General features: G+C 41.0%; 1 protein-coding gene and 1 long non-coding RNA gene across 2 annotated transcripts in view; both read right to left on the bottom strand.

The window, feature by feature from the left end:
• Positions 1–18,536, bottom strand: part of col9a2 (procollagen, type IX, alpha 2) — a 148,380-nt gene that overhangs the window by 97,319 nt on the left and 32,525 nt on the right. The window lies entirely within an intron of this gene.
• LOC118493410 lies at positions 79–11,643 on the bottom strand. Its single transcript, XR_004895360.1, has 3 exons — positions 11,584–11,643; positions 3,419–3,421; positions 79–90 (listed from the first exon to the last, which is right to left on the bottom strand). It is a non-coding gene; the product is annotated as an uncharacterized LOC118493410 (long non-coding RNA).

Below are 18,536 nucleotides of genomic sequence, written 5' to 3'. Positions count from 1 at the left end.
GCTCTGATTAGCGGTTAGCTCCGGTTAGCGGTTAGCTCTGTTATAAAGATATGAGTGGAGGAGCTGCCACTGAGAGGGGTAACAACCAGACTCTGATAAATAACGTTCAGGGAGCTTTCACAGCAGCGTGGCCGCGGTGTTTCAACAGTTTTATTAGTACAGTTAATCCCATGGCAAGAACACCAGCAACTAGCTAACGCAACGATAGCCTCTCTGAACAAGTGCACACGGAAGCACGCAACTTCACGAGGGGGAGGGGCTGGAGGCAGCTCCTCTCTGTGCACTGTAAAAAAAAATACACTGTTGTGTGTGTGTGTGTGTATATAGATATATACTATATTGTATATTTTTACTTATTTAACTGTCTAGTGTGTAATTGTGTGTTCATACTATACATTATATTATTATTCTTTGTTGAATAATACAGAAGACAAAGAGCTTAAAAAAATAATCGAATCGCAATCGCAATATTTGGGAAAAAAAATCGCAATTAGATTATTTTCAAAAATCGTTTAGCCCTAATGTAAAGTGAGTTAAAAGTGAACAATAACAACACCTCTTCACTTTAATTAGCAGATGGCAAGCAAGACACGGGAACCTAGCTTGGATCCTGAGGAGTTGTAGCATTTATTCATTGACAAATTGCCCAAACTGTACACACATTGCACTCATAGCTATAACATTACTGCCAATTTCATACTCATCGTCACACTCACTCACACTCTCTAAGTTTAAGAAATTGAAGGAGTAACATATTTTAGTTTAAATCTTAATAATGCATTTAAAAAAAAAATGTCTTACCACGGTTGAAAAGCAAGAAATTCCCGCGGAAGAGCGGTGTCACTGCCCGATGTGAGTCGAGTGCAGATGTGAGTCGCGCATGCTCAGATTTAAACTGTTTACGGCATAACGTGTCATACTGAAATTTGTGAAATAGCTAGCATTCATTTCAAAAACATTTTGGCTATCTATGACTGTTTGATTGCTAACGTTAGCTCAAAACGCCATTAAGTGACATCCTTTATTGTGTTTGATTGCTAACTTGTAGCCAGCAGCAGCAGTCATTTCAAAAACGTTTTAGCTATCTATGATTGTTTGATTGCTAACGTTAGCTCATAGACTGTGCGTTAGCTCAAAAAGCCGTTAGCATGTTGTAGGCTACTTGTCGCAAAGTGACGCATGCGCGACTCACATTTGCACTCGACTCACATCGAGCAGTGACAGCGGTATACCGCAACCCCCTAAAGGCCGTTTCACATTGTACGCGGCATGCGCTGCGCTCGCCGTTAGGTTTTCCTATTCCCAACTATATTTGTTGTGCTTGCCGCCAGGCTCAGCGCAAATTTACGTCATACATGCGCCAATATTTGAATGCACGTCGCGTCTGCGTCCAGTGTTTACATCAGACGTGCAGTAGGCTACATGTAACATTGTGTAGGATACACAGTAGTGATTTGGTGGAGATGATGTTTCTGTCTTTGAAACATAGGAAAGCCTTGTTCCGTTTGTGGATCCACGTGTGTTCGGTGTTTACTTTTTTTCTTTTTATTCAGACACATCACAGCGCACCGCGGCCGCTCTTGCGCGTGCCGCGGTCAAAGTTGAACCATGTTGAACTTTGACCGCAGCACGCGCAAGAGCGGCCAGCCGCAAAATGCCAGACCAGTTCTTTTGCGCGCATGCCATTGACAATAAAGGGCCATTCACATTGTACGCGCAAACGGCAGCGCTGCGCTATGAAACCCATTATTGTCAATGGCTTGCGCGCAATAACTGGTCTGCCGCTGCGCTGAGCAAAGCGCAGCGCAAGCGGCATTTTGCGGCTGGCCGCTCTTGCGCGTGCCGCGGTCAAAGTTCGACATGGTTCAACTTTGACCGCGGCACGCGCAAGAGCGGCCGCGGTGCGCTGTGATGTGTCTGAATAAAAAGAAAAAAAAGTAAACACCGAACACACGTGGATCCACAAACGGAACATGGATGAGAGGTTGATTTTGGCCGGCAGCGATCTCAGAGCTGTATAGGCTACGACACAACTTTGAGCTCGTACAGAGACCTCGGACGCAAAACTATGCTGTGGAAGCATATTTCACAATAATAAGCATGCCAGCTGTGTAGGTTATTGTAGCCTCTTAATTTAAATCATTCAGGTTGGTTTTAGCTATGTGAAATCAACATATATGTCTCCACTGAAATACAATCCTATGTTACATTTTTTCTCAGTTACTTTGGTGCATTTGTCAAATCATAATTGCATTTGCACAACAGTGAGTGCATTTCTTAAAACAATTGGTGTAAACTGCACCGCATAGTGACTGACCTGAAAAATCGTGTATCTTTCTGGAAATCTTTTATGTCCAAAGCAAGTAACAATGAATCAAACTGACTGTCTGCTTTGTGTTGTTGTCCATATTTAACAGTTCACTCTGTAAGTATAGTCTAATGAACAATGCACAGGAAAGGGAGCACTATTCCCTATGTGACAATGTTACACATTATTGTCATCTCTGATCTGAGAAATACGCCAAAGCAACTGCGAAGAACTGTAGCCTACTGTTGTGAGCTGCGAAAACCAAATACCAAGTTGATTATACAGCTCCATACAGGTATTTGTAGGATATATTTGTATTTTTTATAAAAACAATTATAATTTATACTCTTTATTGATCCCCAATGGGGAAATTACAATTTATACTCGGTTGTTATTACACAATAATAATATTGTATTTGTATGTTTATATGATGTAAAATATGTTTGGACTGATTGACACAAGTCATGTTCATTTTCATTGAAGTTCACATATGTAGATATAGGTAGGTATATGGCCTTTACACAGAATAACTACCCATTTCCAAGTGTGTAAGCTCCAGTTTTGGAGGAATTAATTGCACATATGCATTAAACAAAGTGTTTTCCAGAGAATGAATGATGCATGTATGAATGTAGGCTCATATCTTAGCTTTATTATACCCAACTGAAATGACTGCAGACCTCTTAAGTATATAAACATGCAATGACACATAGTGTTGAAATGCAACATTTTATTTAGAAATGAAAATAATCCACACGTCTTCATCTATTTAGAGGAGGAGTGTAAGAAAAGGTGGAAGAACCTAAGGGACAGGTACATAAAGGAGAGGAGACAAAAAAGTGGTGCAGAGGCAGACTTGGAAGTACTTTTCCATACTGTCTTGTCTGGAGCCACACGTCAGGGACAGACAAATAGCCAGATGCTCCGTTGTAGAAATGGGCTTTCGGAATGTTGTTGCATCCGGGATATCGTAGGCCCGACTCTCGTCAGCAGACTGTCAAATTGCTCCCTGTTGAGCTGAAAGTACCCCTGGAACCGGTCACAGTGAAAGCAGAGCTCCTTCACCAGCCCCCAACTGCTCTCTGGACCTGAGGGTCTTGTGCACCCACACCCTTCTTCCTGTTGCCTTCCTCCGTCTTCTCCTCACAACCAGGGCAAGTTCCAAGGTTTTCTTTTGTTTCAAAGACAGAAACATCGTCTCCACCAAATCACTACTGTGTATCCACAATGTCGCATGTAGCCTAATGCACGTCCGATGTAAACACCGGACGCAGACGTGACGTGCATTCAAATATTGGCGCATGTATGACGTAAATTTGCGCTGAGCCCGGCGGCAAGCACAACAAATATAGTTGGGAATAGGACAACCTAGCGGCGAGCGCAGCGCATGCCGCGTACAATGTGAATGGCCCTTGACCGCGGCACGCGCAAGAGCGGCCAGCCGCAAAATGCCGCTTGCGCTGTGCTTTGCTCAGCGCAGCGGCAGACCAGTTATTGCGCGCGCAAGCCATTGACAATAAAGGCCGTTTCACATTGTACGCGGCATGCGCTGCGCTCGCCGCTAGGTTGTCCTATTCCCAACTATATTTATTGTGCTCGCCGCCGGGCTCAGCGCAAATTTACGTCATACATGCGCCAATATTTGAATGCACGTCACGTCTGCGTCCGGTGTTTACATCGGACGTGCAGTAGGCTACATGTGACATTGTGTAGGATACACAGTAGTGATTTGGTGGAGACGATGTTTCTGTCTTTGAAACAAAAGAAAGCCTTGTTCCGTTGGTGGATCCACGTGTGTTCGGTGTTTACTTTTTTTTCTTTTTATTCAGACACGTCACAGCGCACCGCGGCCGCTCTTGCGCGTGCGCACGCGGCACGCGCAAGAGCAGCCAGCCGCAAAATGCCGCTTGCGCTGCGCTTTGCCCAGCGCAGCGGCAGACCAGTTATTGCGCGCGCAAGCCATTGACAATAATGGGTTTCATAGTGCAGCGCTGCCGTTTGCGCGTACAATGTGAATGGCCCTTTACGAGAGTAGCGTAAATTAGAGCGAGAATGGCAGGGTGCTTTAAGTGAGTGACGTCAGTGCCCGTGTGGTCAAGGAGAGCGAGCGGTAACGGAGAGTAGCGTACGAGTGCCGCTGTGAGGAAAAGCAAGAGGAAAAAGAGATAGCAAAGTTGATGTAAAGTGAGTTAAAAGTGAACAATAACACAACAAGCTAGACACGGTGGCTTTATCTATTGTCAATACTGCCTGTAAAGTGAATGGCGTTACCCCCTATCGGCTTAAACCTTACAACATGTTGCTGCCCGAGTGCAGCCCGTCTAGCAGCTGAGCAGACAGAGAGCAGAGAGGGCGACTCGGCAGTCCGCTAACTTGTTGCTCTCTCTACCAATAAGCAGCTCTATTTACGAAACGTGCATGCAGGCTGAAATTCAACTGTGCCGTTTTATCGGGATAAAGCTATAAACAGAAGGAAACTCCGTTATCTGCTAGGGTAATATGTAATGGTAAACACTGCAGCTGTAACGTTAATGTGTCTACCTCAGCTGGGAACGGAGAAATGTCTTTGCCTTTCCTACCATGTATTACAGTAGGAAAGGCAAAGACATTTCTCCTATACAATACATTACACAGGTAGGGGAGAGTGGGGGCAGTTGCAACACTTTTTACATTTCCTTCTGTTTCTCAGCAACCGTTTGTATTAGAAAGACAAACAAAATATATTTTAAACCCATATATGTCACCTACCTGCCCATACTGCTGCAACATGTGTACATATGATAATATGGAAGTAATTTGAACTCAAATGGACCCTGAAAAATGTTGCAACTGTCCCCATATAGCCTATGGGGACAGTTGCAACAGTACCGAGGGGCAGTTGCAACAGTCATTTAGATGTAATAAAACTCATACTTTGGCATAATTATTCAAATATTTTTTTAGTTTATTTGAGACCAGTTATTAAACCACTGAATTGCCTTTTATGCCAATTTTATCTAATTGTCATTATTGTTGTCATGAGGGACCCCCCCCCAAATGCCATCTTAAAACTAGTGATGCTAGCCTAACACATTAGCTTTAACACATGATACTGAAGTCTGTTAAGAGCTAAGAAACTGCACATTCAAACTATCTAATGATAAAGATCAATACTTAAACAGTTTAGACAGTATGACAAAAAATCTGGTCGTAAAAAAAGTTACTTTTTCACCTTGAATATCAGTTCTCCCATAAGGAACGATGACATGTGGCTGTTAACTTCCAGACAGATGGAGGGGACTACTGAGCATGTGCATTAGGAGTTTCATGACTCTAGCTCATTCCTGATTGGAGAAATCAGCAATGTTGCAACTGCCACACGTTGCAACTGTCCCCACTCTCCCCGCATATAGGCCTAATAGTCAACACGAATGGAATGTTATTATGTGTCACAGAACATTGTGCTCCCCAACTCGCGAAAGGTCGGATTTGCTCCATCTTTTGATGATAAGTTTTGTTTAGAAAACCTTGAATCCATGTAAGACACAATGTCATCAGACACAATCCATGTCATTAGAATCAATGAATCCATGTCATTAGACACAACGTGCACACATGTGCAGGCCAATGTTTTTTTGCTGTGATGACGGTGACGAGCTCTGGCAGAGATCTGGCAACAAAGCAATAACAGAGAAAAAAAATATAGACAGAAAGTAATAAGGGCAAGAGGCATTATTTTTCCGTTTTCTCCGCACAGGCAGCAATTCCAGAGCAGATTATTTCTCCAAGTGCTCCATAAATGTAGTGGCGAGGCTTAAGAGAACTTGTTGCATTATTGAAAGGGAGAATGGAAAGTCCAGTCTGTGCGACTCTGATCAGAATGCATAGAGGGACACAGTGAACGGGTATAAATCGTCCTTGTGTGTGTGTGCGTGTGTGTGCGTGTGCGTGTGTGTACGAGTGTGTACAGACGTGAACAGATTTTAGTTGGCTGAAAGAAGGTGGTGAGTCATCTATTAATAAATTCAGGGATGGAGTGAGAGCAGGAATTACTTTTGACAGAGGGATTGAGACCCAATGAAGCCACCTTTTTATTAATTAGTTAAACAAGGCAATCACAAAATCATATTACCTACATATGACCAGAGACATTCAACAGGGGGGTCCTCAGTTAGTGCAGCAGGGGGCTGCCAAATTCTGTTAAAAAATATTTTTTTGAAAGTTTATTTTTTTCAAAAATTAAAATGTCTGAATATACAATAATATGAATCCAGCATATTATAGCAAAAATAAAATGGCCTATTTGTAAAAACAAATTGAAGATAGGCTTACTATAGGTAAAGTAGCATCTATGGTAGCCCTAGTTACGATTAAGGATTCACTGTGCCTTCCACATGTACAGTATGTTTAACATTAAAACATGATGTATAACTAATATATTAATATCCATTAATTTTTATCCATCCGGCCCAGTTATTTTCGGAGCGAGTGCCGAATCTAGAGGTATAGTGGGAGAAACAAAGTACCTCCCCATGAAATCAAGAAGAGAGTTAACTTTTCCTGCTACAGATTTCCGACAGTGGTCAGAAAGCACTGGGGAGACACTTTGTTTCTCTCACTATGCCTCTAGAGTCGGTACTCTCTCACTCGCTCTACCACACACTCCCCACGCACACATACATGCCAGCCCTGCTATTCTCCCAAAGAGTTCGGCGCACAAACCAACGCACAAGTAGGGCTGGATGATTAATCGAAAAATAATCGTAACCGAAATTCAGAGCCTATAACCGACATAATTTTACCAAGTCGGTTATTTCGGTCTTTTAATCCTATTAATATTTTGGCGGGCGCCCACTGTGTGTTAATGTACTTTCCCCTTAAAACATATTACGGCCGCCGCGTGTACTTTCCCCTTAAAACATATTAGGGCCGCCGCGTGTGTAGTCACGTGACTCCGCCCCGTCCAGTCAGCGACCATAGGTGCTTTCCGATCGGATAGTACTTGTACTTTTTAGAGGAAAAGTACACTTCTAAGCAGTTCTAAGAACTACTCTCCCTCAAAATCTTTTTTCCCGTTTGCATTCCCACTGGCCAAGTGGCCATAGGGACTGGTAGGAGGGGTAAGGGAGCGACGCAAGCACGGCAACGGTCTTTATAGCATCGTCACTAGACCGTAACGCCACATACAACAACAACAAATGATGCTAATACTTGTGCACTTTTCCTATATTAAATGCACGTCCATTCTCGTAATAATTCACGTAATGTTTTGCTCAACACAGACGGGGCTTTATTATACTCGGAATAGACCCCGCCTCTACCTGCAGCGCTGTGGACGTCTGTGTGTGTGTGTGTGTGTGTGTGTGTGTGTGTGTGTGTGTGTGTGTGTGTGTGTGACGGCCAGCGAGCCGCAGGACACGCTTGTGGAGTTTAACTCCGAAAAGACAGTTAACCACAGGTTCCCGTTAATCTTATGATGGACATTTATTATTTATTTTCTACATTTTTAGGAAACTTTTTTACATTAAAACTTAAATTACTTTTTTATAAGACATTTTTATTTCATTGTAAAATCTACTGTTGTAGATTTCAGTTCAGTTGTTTGAAATATTTAATAAATAAGCATTAATTGCTATATGTGTGTTGTTTCCTTATTTTAGAATCACAAAGATAGGATTATGCACTCTTTCATTAGAAAAAATAACCGTGAACATATTTACAGTATAAGAAAAGAAAAAAAAATTAAAATAATCATTCAATAATCGTAATCGAGGTAACTTGTTCGATTAATCGTGATTATGATTTTAGCCGAAATCGTCCAGCCCTACGCACAAGTATAAACTTCAGGCCGGAGCCCTGCATTTCAATTAATTTCCTTCCCCCACACTGATGCAAAAATACATTTGCCAGTGATTACCTTAACTGCATATTACTCCAGTGATGAAATAAATCCATGTCATAGCCATTTTAAGTTTTATGTCAAGTACTTAAGTAAAAATACTGATTACCCAAAGTTCAGTTAATAAATCTTTAGAATAATATGCAAATTAATCGTTAGATTACTCGACTTATCGAAAAAGAAATCGTTAAACTTATCGGATCACTCTGATTGGATTTTAATACCAGGTGGAAATAGGCCCATTGTAGAGTGAGCATCGCACAGTAGCCAGGTTTCTATCCAAATGTAGTGCAAATTTTTACAAAATTTCAAGAAAAAAACGACAAAATAAATGTAATATGCAAATGAATATGTATTTTTTATCCACTACCGTTATGCAAATATTAGGAGTTGGTTCAACGAGATAGACAGCTGGTAGCACAGATTTGACAGATGAAATGATTAAAAGAGCCCCAGTCAAACCTCAAACAGTGGAAAACTGGTTTCGTCTCCGCTATTGTTCATCTCTTCGGTGGAGCGGAAGCTTCGCTGCTTCATGTACATCATGATTTATTTGCCAAGTCATACACCATACACCAGATTTTCCATCTTAGCCATACATAAAACATTTTTTATGAGTATTTCACTTTTGTTTGTTTTTTTCATCTTTTTCAATGTTTCCACTCAGGTTTTTTAATGCGCAAATTGGAAGTTTGCATAAAAACAGTTGGACTGACACTCACTAGATGACTTTGATTCTAACTAAGAATCAGAAGTTCTAATTCTGCCTACTAAGTTAACAGTGGAGACTGTAGAGGAAAGAAGAAAAAGATGAAGCTAAACAGGAAATGAGCGCTGTCTGCCACACTTGTTTTGTTTTATGTTAATAAGTAAGAAGATGGAAGATTGCGGATTTTTGTTTTGCATTTGCTCAGTGTCTTTTGAAGGTAATGGTATCTTACAGATGCAAAAGTATGCAAATTATCTGAGATAAAATATTTCTAGTGGAAATTTCAGAGGCTGCCTGAATCCTCTGATTTTCTTCCTTTTTCCAACAGGTGGTCAGATAATTAGTGGAGGTGAAACATTGCAGATTGAAAGTGTACTTAAGGATCAAGGCTTATCTGACTAGAAAATTTGTTTTTATGAAGGTAACATAGCTTGCCCTCAGGCAGGGTTAAAGACTTCAAATAGGGCTTTACTGGTGATCCGTTTGCTAAATATTGCCTGCTTCTTAAAAAAGAAAACGAGGACACAAGGTTAAAAGAGAAATAAGCTGAGAGCAGAGAGAGAAAGTTGATTAGGACCAACATTGGATAGAGACAAGTTCTGATTTTCGTAGCCCTGATGGCCATAAACCAGCAGAGCAGGACTACCTGCGGGACAAGCGAGCCAAAGACCTAGGGGCCATGTCTCTTCTTAACAACAGAGTGCAGTCTCGTTCAATTACCGTTAACTTACAATCAATAAGATGACTTACAACACATGAGTGGAACTTGGCTCGCATCACTGATGCCTCCATTTTGGAGAAGAATAAAATCTTCTTCCACTATAGATTTTCCCCTTGTCCTTAGGCTGGTCAATTACATCAATAACTCCAAACAACAACACCAAAAGAGGAAAATAAGGTGAAGTAGCTCTTCTGTGAATACAGTCCCCTTTCTTTCTTGACGTTCTGCCAGGCAGGTTGTAATTTTTTTTCTGTTCTCCTTTTTCCCTTTCACAGCCTTCCTGCAATTTTGTAGCTGGCAGAGCCTGGCAGCATGGCAGTTTTACTGCACTCCCTCACTGCGTATCACGACAGGATGGAATCACTGCCTAAAGGTTGGCAGTCAGTGAGACATGGCCTGTATGCTAATGACAGCACAGGAGGGCAACTATACCCAAGCAGAGCTGGTGCCAAGCCTTCATGCCAGTGTGAGTTACAGAAACAGCAGTTTGCTGAGAGCAGTGGGAGGTCTCCATGTAATCACTTCACTTTGTGCTCAGGAGACAGAAGTCACAAAAAATAACTTTTTTTGGAGTTGAGAGTTGGTAATTCTGAAGGGAATGGGAAGTGGACGGAGTAGTGCTGGAGGTTAGAGATGGTGTATGTCTCAGCATAGGCCTACATATTTATGAGTGTACATATGTACAGCACCAATTAATCACAGCAAGCAGTATTGCTGCAAAGCTGACATTCTATTTTGTTCTATTTAAAATGCTTGCTGTGCAATACCTAGAAGTTATGCTAAAGAGCAGGATTAATACAATCTCACCCATATCAAATAGTGTAGATGTCACATATCACAATGGACAGGCTTCCCTGGCGTGCATCATTAGCATCCCTTGTTACTAATCCCTCTATCCCTCCCGTAGTGAAGTTTAAAGGAAACTCCTAAAGCAGACCGCTTTCATTCATCTTCAATAATATCCCCTTTGTGGCACTTTTAGGATGATTTGTAATTGTTAAGCCTCTAAAGTCACAGGGTGAGGTGTGGACAAAAGGTTTGTTGGAACGGTTCAGGCAGACAAAAGACTAAAGACATGAACGGGATGAACAGGGAGGATGAGGTGTGATACAAATGATTGGAATAGAACAAATGCAAAATGGAGGGTCTGTTCTGTCAGTTCATGAGTTGGAACTGGGGCTGGTTCCCCCAATCAGGAATATCAGAGGAACAGGGAACTTTATTCTTTTAGGGATATTTGATGATGCAAGTCATGTTGAGAGACACTGGCAGGCCTTTGTGCTCACTCAAAACAATGAAACTTGTTATTCCACCCACCTTCGTTTCTGCCTGCCAAGCAATGAAATGGCAGATAGATATTGATCAGGCTGTGTCTGTCTGTCTGTATCTTAGCTGATACCTCAAATAGCCCTGGTCTGGGCCCACCATAATAAAGCAAATTCAGCAGAGTCAGAGAATACTTGTGATTAGTGGCGTAGCGTTACAAAGACTTAGGTGGTAATCAATGTGCTCTGTCGACACAGGACCTTTCCATCTAACGCAAGTGTTTTATTCAGTATGAAAAGAGCGGGGTTTGTGTTGGACTGTTATGATGAAGGAGGTGAGCATGCAAACGAAGCTCTTAAATTTATCAAATCAATTCCAGTCTTTACCAATGAGCATGGGCTTTGGGTGGTATCCAAATGAATGAGATTGTGCATACAAGTAGTGGTAAGTCAAAATCACTGTGAGAGAAGCTATTTTCGGGAAATTAGGGGCCTAAGTAGGGATGTAACGGTATGAAAATTTAACCTCACGGTTATAATGACCAAAATTATCACGGTTTTCGGTATTATCGCGGTATTTTTAAAAGTGTGTTCAATATGTTCAGAAAGCTATACACAAGTTGAAATAGTTTCAAAAAGTGTAACAGTGTTTATCATATAACAAAAATATAGGCAATAGGTTTGTAAAAACTATTGAAAACTGGCTACTGAAACACTGGCCCGCTGTAGGGGGTCCAGTAAGAACTTGAACCAGATGTCTGACTTTGAGATCCAGGAAGATTTATTTACAACTCCAACATGAAGTTAACTATGAAGTTGTATTTGACGTTACATGTGAAGTTGGATGTGGTTCTGAAATATAAGCAAATAATAATGCACATTAATAAGCATCTGACTTACTATAAACATTATTTACCAAAAACTAAATAGTACAGCCACCAGCATATAACAAGAAACAATAATAAGAATTACATTAATTTCTCTGTAATAATTAACATAAATGTAACATCTTGCTCAGTAACACAAACTGAGAATAAGCCACATCTATTACAGCACACATATCCATAACAGAGCAAACGTAAAACGTAATACACCTTTAATAGCTAAGCATGTGGCTCCACAGCGCTAGTCTGTTTACTGGTGATTGCACCATGCTAGCACATTGCCCTAACACAACCTGAATATCAACACGTGGCTGCACAAGTAATATTAAACAATCTGCACATCTTTCAGCTATGCAATAAAAACACAGCAACAGCAATATTATCAAGGCGATAATATATCTTTCTCTCCAAATAAATGTCATGTCGTAACACGGACAAAACTTAATCCACATCGTAGCAGAACACTTGAATTGAAATATGAAAGTAGCTTTAACGTTACATCCCTAGGCCTAAGTAAAAAAATGTATGCTTTTTTGGAATTTGATTCACACATATTGTTATTATTGATCTATCATCTTTCTCTAACTGACTTTAAATTAGTTTTTAGAACACGTTTATTATTAAATATATTTTTACTCGTTTCGCCCACAGCCTTTTGTTAATTGATAGCACATCATGCTGCTACCGGTGTTGGTGTTCTATCTCTCTATATTAGGGTCTGTGCGGGGCGACCACATTTTGGATCAGGTCTTCACCCTCGGGTCTATTCGAATTAGGTTTGACTAAGTTCTCCTTCTGACTGGGTCTCTTTTTTTTAAATTTGCACAAGTCTGATTCAGATCTTCCATACAAATCTAGTTTTCTTTTGAAGGGACAGGGTCAGCAGCTTGGGTATCTGGAAGGAGGTGGTAAAGGTGGTCCGAGCATGCCTAGATCAGCCCCTTTTCTGTAAACATATTCCAAGCACGTCACACCAGACCCTGGGGTAGACCCAGGAGCACTAGAGGGACTAAATACCCTAGCTAGCAAGAAAATGCCCTGGGATCTCACAGGAAGCAGTGGAGGATGTGGCTGGGGGGAAGGACATGTGGGGTACTTTGCTCAGCCTGCTTCCTGTGCAACCCAGACTCAGATAAATAGGGGGAAATAGACTGATGATTAGGATGTTCACAGCCATCATGGTTGCAGATGTATACTGTATTTCACCAATGAGATCCATCATCACCCAAACAGGTCACATTTGTTCATCATAGAGCTCCTGGACAGCAATGTGTTGTGAATGTACTGTGTTAACAACATTCGGCATGATGGTGCTTTAATAAAGGCCCCCCGTGTACAAGAAATAGTTTTGACACTGACACTGTTGCCAATGTGCTTGGTCTCCACCCACCATCAGCTATGAAATGAGACTGGCATTTGTGTGTCTCTAATGCAAACACTGCCTGTACTGGCTCCTAAATAGTAAAATATCTAAATGAAATGAAAGTGTGTTTTCAAGAGCGGGCATTGTTGCAAGGAAAATACCTCCGAGGTGACAGAGGTGATGAAATGAATCAAGGGACATTAGCTGAGCAAAAAGATGCGGGCAGACTTGCTTGTGACACACAGTGAAATTATGTGGATGGCTGGCATTGGCGAGGAAATGGAGACAGATCTGCATGCCAAACGATTGATTGTTATCCCCTGGCTCAGTTGAATACAACCCTTCATTTATATGATAAACAGCTGAATTCTAATCCAAGCACTTGTCTTTCACTTGCCTTCCATCCACTCTCATTTAGCGATACTGTTGCATTATCTGTCATTTCTATATCCTTGTCTTTATGCCTCTTTCCCCACTCTTTCTCTTAGCTCACGTGTCAATACACCATCACTGTCAGTTTCGAAAGGGGGGAGACCATATGCAAAACTTGCCATCTAATTGGCTTCATGTAGCGTTACCAGACACCTCAGCTGTGTGTTTCTTGGTGTTTTACTCATGTTAACATTTGGCATAGCCTGTAGGAATGATAAAAAGCTTGTCATATTGTTTCTTCATGTCGCAGCATGACTTCTCAGGCCATGTCCCATTGTGTGTAATGTGACCAATGTAGCCTCTAGCACAGTCATGAAAAAAATTACAATAACTAGCATGGGGTCAATTAGACATAATGACTAAAGTAGACCTATGTGAAGGTGAAAATACGGATACCATGCCACGCGTAATTACCCTGCCAAAAGATTGTTGAAGAATGCATTCACCCATGTCCATGTGCATCTGTGAGTGTGCTGTGCATGCGCACATGTGTGTATATGGGGTGTTATTATTGTAATCATAAATAAAATATTCTATTTTCTGCCCAAAGTAGGCACAATTTTCTTTTTGTTTATTTATGTAGCCTTTAATAGACAGAGACTTTTCCACGGCTTTCAAAAGCACAGAAAAAGATGGGACCCAAATTCTCACCAACCACAGCTAATGAAACACACACACACACACACACACACACAGTAGGGAAACTACAGGGAGTGCGACATGAGATACATACTCATTCAGACCCACTCACGGATGATTGACGTGCCACTGGCATATCCATGGAAATAGATGTTAGAGGCTACAAAACCCCTATGGGCAGCATGGCATAGGTACTGGGTGAGTGATTGCAGAGGTTAAGTTGAGTGCAGGCTCACTGCCATACCCAGTTAAATATTACTTGTGTTCCAATCATACAAGTGGACTTCTTTCTTTGCTCCTGTGAAACGGAGAAAAACCTGGCCCCCTGCCTGAGCACTTCCATATTTAACTCTCATTCTACGCAAACAAAAGCAGCCTCAATTTACATTAATTCAAATAATGTCTAATCTTGCATAGCCATATACGCTTGGTATATCGGGAAAGAAATTGAAGCCAGAGGTGCTGCTGCCAGGGGTAGAATTCCATCTCAGACTTGGAGCCAGTCAATATTTTGCCTGATTAGAATTAACATCACTTAACCCTTGTACTGTCCTTCATGTCATGGGGACTTGGTTAGTTTATTTACATTTTGTATTAGCCTGCCATGGACAAAATACACCAGGACTGATAAAACATAAGACATACAATAAAACATGTGACTTTGCAGTTACTGTAAATACATTTTACTTTTACTTTTTACTATTTACTGTGCAATTACTGTAAATACATTTTACTATTTTAATATTTACTCTATTTAATATTTATTATTGTTGTGTGTTAACATGTGTCCTCTACATTCCTCTTATCCCTTGCTGCTGCAACAGTGTGAATTTCCCCGTTGTGGGATTAATAAAGGATTTTGAATCTTGAAAATTAATCCAAACGCGTTCGATCGCAGCACGGGTCTGTGGGACCCCCCGTGCCAGTTCACGTGAAATGACATCACATAGTACACAGGCCAATGCAAAAACGTCAAATAAACTGAACGGGTCCCGGGGACCCGAAGGACAACACAAGGGTTAAACAGGCCTGACTAAGTGTGGGTACATGACGTCAGACTCTCATCCTGTTAATTGTTAGTGCTGCAAAGTCATTGTTTCTAAAAATGCTACCTTTTGAAAATTGGAGAAAAACCCTGCATGATTTCACTGTAGGCACATGTCCATTATGGACATTGCTCAACATCATGCTGAGGAATATGTCATCTTTTATAGAACATTTTAACAGCAGAACACCAAAGTCACAAAAGGCCACAAAATATTGCCATGCAACTAGAAAAGAGTAGAGAAAAATGTTATGAAAACAAATCACTTTACAAATATAAAAATATACAAATATACACTAAAAAAAGATAGTAAAATGTGACTGTATTGAGCTATACCAACAAATACATTAGGTAAACATCAAAATAATGTATGCATTCATCAACATACATTTTAGGAAATGTAAAGATGATGGCTTATTAGTGCCAGTGGTGGAAGAAGTATTCAGATTGGTTACTTAAGTTAAAGTACTAATACCACACTACAAGTAAATGCCCTGCATTCATAACCTTACTTAAGCACACTTCCTGGGGGCCTGGGTACTACTCAGTCTGTGAAGATACAAGTCAGAATAATATCTTGTGGTTCAGATGTGAAATTTATCTTGGCTTGCAGACAAGCCATAGCAAGCCTGAGTTACAAAATGGGGCATGGTTTATGAAAGATATGGGCATTTACCAGGCAGGGGAGGATGAACAAAAGATGTTGATTTGCATAATGGGAAATGTAGGATCCAGCACTTTTTGAGCCTGACCGTATTTGGGACTAAGAATCAGGATAATTCGCTATGCTGCATCGATTCTGAACAGTTCAACGAGTCACCCACAAAACCCCAAACTTTGTGGCGGTTCTATACTAAAATCCCACAACATGGGGAATGTGGTAATGTTGGAGAGCAAATAAATAAGATCCAGTGATGATTGCTGAGCTGTTCGAGAGTTGGCTGTGGCTGAAACTGTCCTTGAGCTTGATGCCTACCTTCATATTCCTTTATACTCAGCCAATGTTATTGCAAAGAGCTGAACATGCTGCAGCTAGGGTATCTGGGATGTTTGAAGATGTACCATGATTTCCTGAGGGATGGCTAGTGGTTGACATCATGGATTGGTGAAAGTATAAAAACCATTGATGTACCGGATAGACTTTACCCTCCTCAAGAGAGACCTGCTCTACACAGCGAAGCGATTTTCCACACTGGGCAGTGTTGGATCATTCTAAAATGTTTCCAGATTTATAGCTTAGTGAATTCCCTCTTAACTTGTATTGCAAGTTTGAGCTGTCCTTGTAAAGCTGTCATTTTCTCTTTATACTCACCATGAATATCTTTTGAGCATCAATAAAAAAAAATTTAAAAAAAGCCATGGCTCTGCTGACATAACTCTCAGTAAAATAGTCAAAGGGAAAGCTGTGCAATTACACATACTGTGTAGTGAATCATTCAGTTCTCCCATCACAAATACCAATGTGTATACTAAGGATGTTAATAATAAACCATTTAACCATTAACTGAACATAAGAATTTTGACTAATTAATACCAGCAGTTAAACATAATATAATTTGTTGTTTTGTTGTTTGTTGCATGGTAAAAGAAAAATAGACTATACAATATATCTTTTAACGGCTAACACAAGTTGCGTTTTCTTTTTTCTGCTAAGTTTGTGGTTCTGCTGGATAGCGCTCACAACAGAGAGCTACGTGACACATACATCCACTACATCGAGAAGGACAGCAAAATAAATCAGCTGTCCCACACACAGAGTATGCCAGGCAGACACACAGCTGACAACCTTACAGGTGGATGCTGTGTAGACAGACTCGGACATAAGTTCCGTGACTGTGGACAGCCGTGGACTTGTTTGCGAAACAGGTTCCATTTACTGGGAAAGTGGTTGCATGTGTCCACGACAATGCATACACGCAATATAATGGATGCATGAACGGTACAAGTTCCCAGTGGTCCGCTGAGGTGGAACACTGAAAGTATGTCAGAGCCTCCTGGACGGTAGAACTGGGACTCAGTTGCCTGCTTGTCATTTAACAGTTAATGATCTGTTAATGAGGGTCAGCTATTGGTCAGAAACAGAAAATCTAAATTCGCATCGCTAGTGCATACAGTTTGATTCAAAATTATGAAGTACAACTTTTCATTTCTATTTGAGTCTTTGAAGAAGTAGTCTTGGAGAACTAGTGGAGTACTCATCCACCCTCTCCCTCTTTTAATTTCTCTCCTCTGTCATCCTGTCTCTGTGTGTCTCCGTCTCCCTCTTTCTCCTTTGTTTTCTAATACTTTGGCTGGGGAAATGATGAGGAGAGGCAACAAATGATAGGGGGGACAGTCACCCATCTGTTGGCTGATGCATTATTGATCCCTGGCTCCCATCAGGGTGAAAAGTGAAGGTTTCTGTAGGTGGAGTCACACAGACCATACACATTGATACAAAAACACACAAATACACGTCCTCATAAGTCTGCTCTTGCACACAAACAAGTTCACAAGGTTTGTCTGCCGCCAGTTCAATTATTTCTGTATACGGTTCCTCTACATAATTCTGGTTAATAATGCTCAATTTCAGTCAATTTTGAACCAAACAACATTGGACACCTCAGTGTCTAGGTGCTCTGAAAAACGTCACAACTAAAATACCTCCTGAGAACTTCAAAGGTTACAAATGAAGCCGATGATGGCTGTGAACGGTGGACAGTTTTATGAAATGCTATGAGATGGCTGTACAAGATGCGTCGGGAGCGCTAAGGGAAAATTAGACAGTAGATTAATTATGTTGAATACATGGCCATACCGCAACACACAATAAATGTCCTCATCTCCACCCTGTCTGCAGCAAACAGATGAGTTCATAAACAGACAGTGGAGGACGGTCTGTTTCCTGAGGCAAACCAGTGTATGTGTGTGAGAATGTGATGAGATGAGTCTGAATGTATCCCTGTGATGAAATAGATGAGGAGTGATAAGTCATTTCCACCTCATACATTTGGTGTGTGTATATCTGTCTGTGTGTGTCTGCATGCATGTGTGTGAATCCATATACACAATGCTCTCTTGCCTTCCTTCTCACGTGGTATAGTGGTTTTCTCAGCATATGGTTGTGAAACCGGCCTGTTGTGACACTTTAATTATGTCTTCTTGTCCTCTTATGCTGTGGGTCAATGCAATGACAGCATCGTTCTTAAATAACATTGTTTTTAAACCATGCAATTCCCATAGTTTAAAACTTAATGGAAGAAGTTTCAACTACATTTGACTACAGCCAGATTCGGCCTGGCTGTTTATTGG

Source organism: Sander lucioperca, chromosome 16, assembly GCF_008315115.2.
Source record: "Sander lucioperca isolate FBNREF2018 chromosome 16, SLUC_FBN_1.2, whole genome shotgun sequence".
Taxonomy (NCBI): domain Eukaryota; kingdom Metazoa; phylum Chordata; class Actinopteri; order Perciformes; family Percidae; genus Sander; species Sander lucioperca.
Note: the sequence above shows the minus strand (reverse complement) of the source record. Positions and strands in the feature narration are given on the sequence as shown.